Genomic DNA, 9386 nt, shown 5'->3' on the forward strand with positions numbered 1-9386 from the left:
TGAAGTGACCTGCCAGGGTTAGTTACTAAGTGACAGAGCTGGGCTTTCAACTCTGGCAGTTGGACTCTGGAGTCCACGCAGTGTCACCTCCTGACTCAAAAGTGCTCCCTCACCCCCACAGGCCACCTTCAGCCTAGACCCACACTGCACCCCGCCACCCCACCCCGAGCACTCACCTGCCCCAGTGCAGCCTGCAGACGGGCCACGCACAACATGAACACCACATGAGGTTACGTCATCTCCATGCCTGGTACTTCTCCTGACTCACCAGGCCCTCGATGGCTTACTCAGAGAGACCAGGAAGACTTTAATTTCGCAGTCCCCGACCTCACTCATCAGCTTTCTGGGTCTGCATTGAGCCCGAGGACCCTCTGCCCCAAGGAGGTCAGGGAGGGGTCTCAGCTCATTTCTGGAGGTTACCTCCTGGGCGTGAAGCAGCTTCTATGGCAGGGGTTTTGAACCTGGGGCCCAGGGAGAGAATTCAGGGGTATGTGACCTTTCTTCAGGGGTCTGGGAAAACATCTGCAACTTTTTTCACTAACTCCTACCTGATACTTAACATTCCACTCGATTATGAATGTAGGCAATACACTCAGTAGTATCAGCACAAGAAATCACAGCTTTTTCCCTGTCAAATCTCAGCTACTGCAGACACAACAAAATATTGTTCACGCTCACCACAACTTCAAAATTACGGTAGTTACATTAGACTCACTGCAGATCTTATTTTTTAGTGCATTGATGTAAAAGCCCAGCTGTAGTTCAAGAGAATTGGTTTCCTTTGTAACCCTGTGTATTTTACTTTATGTGTTTAAAAAAGAGTATTCTGAGAAGGCATGCATGGGCTTCCCCAGGCTGCCAGATAGGTCTGCAGTACAGAGGTGCTTGAGAAGCCCTGCTCTCAGGAATCAAGTTATTTATCCCTACAGTAATCTCAAAAGTAGGTGCTATTATCCCCACTTTCCACCAAAAAGCAAGACTTACAAAAATAAAGTCTTTTTTTTTTTTTTTAAAAATGAGGCTTGGAAGGATCTGTGACTTGCCCAAGGCCACACTGCTGCATGGGAAGCAGGCTGCAGGTACTGGCACCTCCAGGCTCCGCCAGGAACATCTGTCCAGGAATGAACACGCAATGGATACCCGCAGGCCTCAGCAACCTGCAGTTTGTTTCTTTTAACTGGCCACCTTGAATAGAAACCAAAGTTCAAGAAACTTCCCCCAGGCCCCCTCCACGGCCCCACTATAAGCCAAACTAAGAGTCAGCTGCAAAGCATAATCTCCACCCTCCCACAGCATTCTGGTTCCAAAGGGCTTTTTTTTTGTTATTTATTTTTGGCTGTGTTGGGTCTTTGTTGCTGCATGCAGGCTTTCTCTGGTTGCAGCGAGCAGGGGCTACTCTTTGTTGCGGTGTGCGGGCTTCTCATTGCAGTGGCTTCTCTTGTTGTGGAGCATGGGCTCTAGGCACACGGGCTTCAGTAGTTGTGGCACGTGGGCTCGGTAGTTGTGGCTCGTGGGCTCTAGAGCGCAGGCTCAGTAGTTGTGGCGCACGGGCTTAGTTGCTCCGCGGCATGTGGGATTTTCCCGGACCAGGGCTCAAACCCGTGTCCACTGCATTGGCAGGCAGATTCTTAACCACTGTGCCACCAGGGAAGTCCCCCAGAGAGGCTTTTACTTTCTTCATCTTGTCTTTCTTGTTCGCAACAACCTAAGGGCCCAACTGCACAGAAGGGTTCAAACCCACATCTTTCTCCAGGGGCCCAAGCTCTACTCCTACTTCTCCACCTCCAAGACCCACCTGCTAGGCTGCTAAAGTGAGACACTTAAACAGTAACTCTTTTATATATATATATATAATAGAAAAGTAACAGAAGCTCACTGTAAAACAAACAAACAAACAAAAACACAGAGCTTGCCCAGAGTCCAGAGCTCAGAGTGACTGGTTACCATTCTTTTTTTTTTTTTTTTTTTGAACAATTTGAAGTCACTGCTCCTGTTCACGGGAGGAAAAATCCCCACCTGGGTGCCAAGAGTTTCATGGGCTGCTCTGCACAGGGCCCTGAGCTGGTTCTAGTCCCAGCCCTGTCCCATGCTAGCTTTCAGGGAATCAGTCTGAGCCTCTTTTTTGTCATTTACAAGATGGAGCTAATGATATCCACTTTCCAAGACTATTTTGTAGATTTACATAGTCCCCTCCGCCTACACACACACACACACACACACACACACACACACACACACCCAGAGGAGGTCAGAAATTTGTGTTTCTGCTGAACTGTGCACCATCAGAGAATACTTGGCAACTTTCAAAATTATCCTGTAAGTACTTTTCAATCAGTCAACCCCAATTTCTTTGCAGTTTCTTTCTAGGCCACTCTTTTTTGGCAAGGGCTGTTCTGGACCACCCTGCTACTATTATTCATTTACTCAACAAATAACCACAGGACACCTTTGTGTGCAATGGGCTCTGCCAGATGCTGGGGGAACAAGGTTAATGAAGTCCCTGGCCTTGGACAGCTTGTGGTCCATGCATATAAAGACAAATAAAAAGGCCAGTGTTAAATGCACAAGTGATACAGTTAAGAGTTACAAAGAGGGTTTCCCTAGTGGCACAGTGGTTGAGTCCGCCTGCCGATGCAGGGGACACGGGTTCGTGCCCCGGTCCGGGAGGATCCCATATGCCGCGGATCGGCTGGGTCCGTGGGCCATGGCCGCTGAGCCTGCGCGTCCAGAGCCTGTGCTCCGCAACGGGAGAGGCCGCAACAGTGAGAGGCCTGCGTACGGCAAAAAAAAGAGTTACAAAGAAACTAAAATAGGAAAAGTGGCAGGGAATGACGGAGAGGGGGGTGGGCTGGGAGCTTAGCGAAGGCCCTTCCAAGGAGGTGGCATTTAAAAGGGACAATTAGGAGCCAGTCACAGGAACATGGGGGGGTAAGGGCACACCTGGTACAGGGTACGGCGAAGACAATGGCCCTGAGGTGGGAACAAGCTTAGAATTCAAGGAAAAGACAGAAGGCCAAGGAGGCTGCAGTACTGAAGTGAGGGCAGGCCAAGCAGGAAGGAAGGGGCAAGGGACAGGCTGAGGCTGGTCAGAGAGCTACACACGGGCCAAGCTGGAGAGCCAGCACTGTGCTCTATGTGTGCCAGGAAACCACTGGCAGGTTTTCAGCAGAGGAATGACAGGGTCTCATTCTTAAGAAGATCCGCTTGGCTGCTGTGTTAAGGATGGATGACAAGAGGGAAAGGTGTCAGATTAGTTAGGAGGCTATTGCAGTGGTCCAGGCCTGGATCAAGGTGAGCGGTGGAGAAGATTCAGGAACACTCTGGACATTATTAAATGTTCATGGCAATCACAACCATGCCCTCACACCGGGTGGTCTTTATAGCTTTCGAAGTTCCTTCATTTAAGTTTCAGAGCAAACCTGAGGCAGATGGGACTGAATCAGCGAGGCCATTTCTCAGAACAGGAGACTGAGGCCAGGACTGACGGGATGATGGTGCCCCAGCTCATGCAGCAAGTGTGTGCTGGGACTGAACGAAAGGCAGGACTCTGGACTCCCTGGCCTGTGTTCCTCTGCCTGCAAAGGGACAGGGTATGACATGGAATGCTCCAGAGAACAAGAGCTTAGATGAGCCTCTGAAAAGCCCAGAAGGGTCAGAGCCTCGACCTTGCCCGCAGCCCTCGAGGAAGTGCTCGATGGATTCTCGCTGGCTGACCCCGGCTCTCAGTGTCCGGGAATCTGACACCCGGTTCCCTCTCTGAGTCATGGTGTGGACAAGACAGGAAGAACTGGGGGGTGGGTGGCCCCTCGGGTTTCTTCTGAAAAACAGAGACCTCTTTCACCTTGAAAGATTATCATAAGGATTAATGAGAGACTGTGGGCAAAAGCACGATACAAATGTTAGATCATTAGGGTTTCCAGAGAGATAAGAAAAGAGCTCCATGGAGACTGAAAGAGCTTGACAGCATCTCTCCTGCAGGACGGCTAAGACCTTGGACTCGGGAGTCCAGCAGGCCTGGATCCCTCTGATCCCCTGCTCTACCTCAGCTGTGTGATCTTGGAACCTCAGTCTCCCCATCTGCAAAATGGGGCTGTTAATAGTTGTTCCTGCCTCAGAGTCGTTAAGCGTATTCAGTGAGAGAAAGCGCAGAAAGCACAGGCACAGGGCCGGCGCACAGCCGCATTCCAGACGTGGTGGCTGCTGCCGCTACTGCCACTGTCACCATCAAGCCTGGGTCTCAGCCTCCGATTCGGGGCTCGGGAATTGCTGCGGAACTGAAGTCCACTAGAGACGTCTCCTGGATGCAGAAATGCTGCCGCCCCTTCCCTCTGGGCCTCCACAGCCTGATGGGGAAACAGCGCTAACACACCTGCAGAAGCCGTCAGGGCGCCTGCAAAGAAACAGACTTACTAGGAGAAATAAATAAGGTGGGAAGGAGCCCCATAGCTGGTGATGACAGAGAATGGAAAACGAGCCTGTTTTCTATGGGCCATTAAATGTGATGAAAGGAGCTGGCTTCTGTGGAGACTCCTGGGAGCTGACACGTAGCAGTCACTTCATCAACCCCAGCTGAGGCTCCAGTTGAGGCTGCAACCAGACTTCCTCAGAGGATACCTCCACCTTCTGCCGTCTCACCTCACCACCACCAGCCCCGTCAGCCTCCTGCCTCCTCCCTCCCAGCCTTACCTAGTCCTCCACTGGGCCAGCTCAAGAGGCAAACTGCCCGGGTTTGCCCTCCAGCTCTGTCACTTACACGATGTCACTTAACCTCTGTGCCACAGTTTCTTCATCTTTAAAATGGGGACAATTATAGCGCCCACCTATAAGACTATCATAAAGATTGAATAAGCTCATCTAGGAGAAACCACTCATGACAGCTGGCCACTAGCTAATTGCTGGATTGGTGTTTGTTAAGTTACTACAAATTTTTAAACCCCTCTAGTTCCTCTCATCTGAGTCTCCTGTCCCGATCCCGGGGCACTGGGCTCCTCTGAGAGGTTACCACCAAACATCATCAAACCTCAGGGCTCATTTTCGGAAAAGGAAACCTGGGCCTGGAGAACCCAAGGGACCACAGTGGCAGAGCCTGACTTGAACCTGAACTCACACCTGCCACCTGCACCATGGCTGTACCAGATGATCTGCCTGTTCCTACTTCACACCACCCTGCCTTTGTCCAGCTCAGTGCCTCTCCTTAGAATGCCCTTTCTCTGGCTTTTCTCAACCCATCTTTCTTTTTTTTTTTAATTTAATTTAATTTATTTATTTTTGGCTGCGTTGGGTCTGCGTTGCTGCACGCGGGCTTTCTCTAGTTGTGGCGAGCAGGGGCTACTCTTTGTTGTGGTGTGCAGGCTTCTCATTGCGGTGGCTTCTCTTATTGCGGAGCACGGGCTCCAGGCGCGCAGGCTTCAGTAGTTGTGGCTCGCGGGCTCTAGAGCGCAGGCTCAGTAGTTGTGGTGCATGGGCTTAGTTGCTCCACGGCACGTGGGATCTTCCCAACCAGGGATTGAACCTGTGTCCCCTGCATTGGCAGGCAGATTCTTAACCACTGCGCCACTAGGGAAGCTCTCAACCCATTTTTCAAATGTTTAAATGGCACTTCTTCTCGGAAGACCTTCCACCCGCCAGGGCAAAAGAAATCTTCCTCTACACTGGGACATAATTCAATTTGACAACAAAATGGCTGAATGTGTCCTCCTGGCACCTCCACGGGGGCCTGGGGCACAGAAGGTGAATCAGACCCAGTTCCTGTCCTTGGGAAACTCAGGTTAATCAATCATCCATATCTTTCTCCTTTCCAAGCCACAAGCTCCTCCGCCGCATCAAGCCAGGCACTGGCAGGCACTAGGAACTGAACTCGGATCTCCACACTCAGGACTCAGTCTTCCTTCCACCACCATTCTGCCTTCTGCAGTCAGGCTTCCAGAAACCTCCTGAGAGTACCTGTGAGGCCATGGGGCACAGGGCTGGTTCATTAAAACTCCCTGGCCGGGCTTCCCTGGTGGCGCAGTGGTTGAGAATCTGCCTGCTAATGCAGGGGACACAGGTTCGAGCCCTGCTCTGGGAGGATCCCACATGCCGCGGAGCGACTAGGCCCGTGAGCCACAACTACTGAGCCTGCGCGTCTGGAGCCTGTGCTCCGCAATAGGAGAGGCCGCGATAGTGAGAGGCCCGTGCACCGCGATGAAGAGTGGCCCCCACTTGCCACAACTAGAGAAAGCCCTCGCACAGAAACGAAGACCCAACACAGCAAAAATAAATAAATAAATTAATAAACTCCTACCCCCAACATCTTCTTAAAAAAAAAAAAAAAAAAAACTCCCTGGCCTTGGGGAGCCTGCTGACATTTTAGCTTAAGCCCCCACCCCGGAACATTTGCCAGTTCAAACTGTCTTGGTCTCTATTCTTGTCTACATATTTGGGATGGAGGTGGTCCAATTCTGACGCCATGCAGCACACTTAACAGTCACCCAGGACTGGTTTCAAATCCAGTCAGGTGATCTTGGGCCAGCCACATAAATCATGTGTTCCTCAGTGTCTTCAGCTGTGAGATGGAGATAATAATGCCCACCCCTCAAGGAGCCACTGTAAGAATTAGACAGAATGTACGTCAACCTTCCAGAGTGGAAGCAATTGTGGTGAGCCCAGAATCCCCTACCTCTTCTCCACCCCAGCCAAGCATCCCCATTATTCCAAGCTCAAGACCCACTTGCTGAAGGAAGCCTTCCCTAACTTTTCCAGGTTACCCTGAGAGCTCTCTCTTCTCTCCACTCCCACGGCATTGACCCTAGTATTGACCATTTCCTTGTTCTCTCATCGGTTCGCTAGTTAACTTTCTCTTCCCAACCAGCCTCTAAGTGGCGAACTCAACCCAAGCCTGCCCCACAGCATCGCACTGTGCTCACAAGAAGCGCTTGAAAAGTAACTTGCTAAGGTAGCCAGGACTCTGGGAAAAGGTGAAGATTTGGAGGCAGAAAACCAGGTGGGAATCCTAGCTCTGTTATGTGACCTTCCAGGGAGAACCTTCAACTCTCTAAGCCTCAGGTTTCTCATCTGGAAAATGAGGACTGAAACATGTCGAGCTGACATGGTTGCTATGGAGGACAGACGAGCCAGCATATGTGAAAGCCCTTTTGTTATAAACTAAAAAGTGCTATTTAAGGGATTATTATTTTCAGATTTTCAAATCCAAACCTACTGATGCTTCAACTTTCCTATACCTAAGACTCAAGAGCCCAGCTCTTAGCCCCAAATAATCCACCAAAACCCACATTCTTAACTGTTCATCCTAAACAAAAAGCCAACAGCCTAGAATTCACAGCATCCATGGAACCTCATCCCAGCTCAGGGCTCACAAAATCTCTCTCCTACCTTCAGATCTCAGCCCTCCTGGACACAGGTTTCTCCTTTCCAGCTCAAGGAAGCCCACACCACAAATCTATTCCAACTGCGATTGGCTGGGCATCATTTCTAGCTTGCAGACCAATTTCCATGGGAAGTGAAAATGGGGAAAGACGACCAAGGTGGGTATGGTAGTATGTGGGGGGAGGGGGGGAAGTCTTGGTAGTAGAATTAAAGATTCTGCTGGAATTTTGTGTCCAATAGTTGCTAAATGTACTATAATTATCACATTTGTGTGAAAATCCAAGGATCTGCATTCTGCTGTTTTCGTGGGACTGGATGAATTGCAGGCACTGAGGAAAATGCTAAGAAGTTGGAGTTCAAAGTCTTGTACCCAGGAATCAAAAGTCCCAGTAAGCAATCCCAGAGAAATGACATCCCTGAGAAAGCTGATGTGGACACCCCAGTCCCTCATTCTGGGCCCAGGCCCCTTCTCCAGCCCCTCCATTCCTTCTCCAGCCCCTATTCTTACCCATTAATGCCATGTAGGTATCACACCCATCAGAGTCTATCAGAGTGAATCCTGATTTTTTTTTCCCCCTGGGAATACTGCTTTGTCTCTGTGAAAGACCCCCAAACCGGGCACCTTATAAATATCCGAGCCAGACAGATTTTAAGAGGAAATCGGGGAAAGGAAGGAGCAGGCCGGGTGGAATCCCTGAGGCCCGCGGAGGGCAGGAGGGGGGTCCGAGGCCGGGGTGGGTGGCTCCCGTGCACTCATCTCCCGGGGGGCCCCCCAGGCGCTGGAGCTGTCCCCCGCAGCCCCTGTGCGCCCCTGGTAGGACGACGGACACCTCGCAGGCCTGAGCCCAGGAACTGATCTCGCGACCGGAAATGCCCCCCCCAGACCGCGCCCCCCTTTCCTGCCGCCCTCTCCCCCCGGGCCGGGCCGCAGGCCCCGGATCCCCGGGCTCGCGTGGCCGCCGCAGCCGGCAGGGGCGGCCCGTCGGCGGCCGCGGTCCTCGGCCCGCGCTGCGGTCCCTCCAACTCCCGGCGCTGCGGGCCAAGGCGCACACAAAAGGAAGGGGCGCGCTGCCAGCGACGCCCCCGCCAATCGCCTCGAACCCCATCGCGGGAATCGGCAAAGCATCCGCGCACCCCAAAGCTTCGAACGCCCAGGAGAGAGCCCCCCACGCAATTAGTTCCAAGACACCCCTAGGGGGGTTGCAGAGGCAGCCAAATCTCCCAGCGGCAGGTGCCCCCGCCCGCACAATAACTTTGAAACTTTGGGGCAGGGCACGGGGGCCGGGAGGGGGAGCCCCAAAAAGAAGGAAAGGGGGGTTGGGGGACTATTTATTTTTGCAAAATGCACTCTCCGGGTGTCCCCGCGCAGCTCCGGCCTGGTCAGGGCTTTCCGCACCTCCTCCCAGCCCGGCGCGGCCCCCGGGCGCCCCGAGCCCTCCAGAGCCGGCCGCTGGTTCGCGGTCGGGCCCCGGCCTCTGCCCCGTGGGGCTCGGGCCGGGCGCAGCACTCACTCACCTCGGCCGGGCTGCGCTCCCCGCGGGCCTGCGCCGAGCCCGATAAATGGTATGCTATGACTAGAGGTATGATTACGTTATTATTATTAGTAATAATAAGAGTAAATGCTATTTAATTACGGGCGGCAGCATCCTGCTCCCGGCGCCGCCGCCCCGGCAGCTCCGTCCATGTGGCTCCGGAGAGCTTTACTTTCATTTCCAGCCCCCTCGGCCGGCCGCTCGCGGCAGCACCCGCTGGAGGCACCGTCTCCCTGCAGTTCTTCCTCCTCGGGTCCTAGAGCGCGGCTCCCTTCGCCGGGCGCCGGGGGTGGGCGGCGCGGGCTGAGCACCTGGGGGCGGAGGGGGCGGGGAAGTCCCCCTTCCCCTTGGAAAGCTCATGCCTGGAATTCACCTTTATCTTCTTTGAAAGTGTCCTTCCCTCTTGGGGCTTTTCTTTTGGCAATTCTGCATTTTTGGACTGATGTTGTTCTAACTCAGCGCCTCCGCCCTTCCTCATGTGTGTAAAGA

At 52.8% G+C, this 9386-nt stretch overlaps 1 protein-coding gene across 2 annotated transcripts in view; it reads right to left on the reverse strand.

Annotated features, from left to right (window-relative positions):
- ZC3H7B (zinc finger CCCH-type containing 7B) overlaps positions 1-9163 on the reverse strand; it is a 54131-nt gene extending 44968 nt beyond the window's left edge. For both annotated transcript variants that reach the window (XM_060112255.1, XM_060112254.1), the window contains exon 1: positions 8881-9163. The gene's annotated coding sequence lies outside the window, so the exon portion shown is untranslated. The remainder of the gene's footprint in view (positions 1-8880) is intronic.
- Between the last annotated feature and the right edge of the window lie 223 nt (positions 9164-9386).

The sequence above is a fragment of the Mesoplodon densirostris genome, chromosome 11 (assembly GCF_025265405.1).
Source record: "Mesoplodon densirostris isolate mMesDen1 chromosome 11, mMesDen1 primary haplotype, whole genome shotgun sequence".
Taxonomy (NCBI): domain Eukaryota; kingdom Metazoa; phylum Chordata; class Mammalia; order Artiodactyla; family Ziphiidae; genus Mesoplodon; species Mesoplodon densirostris.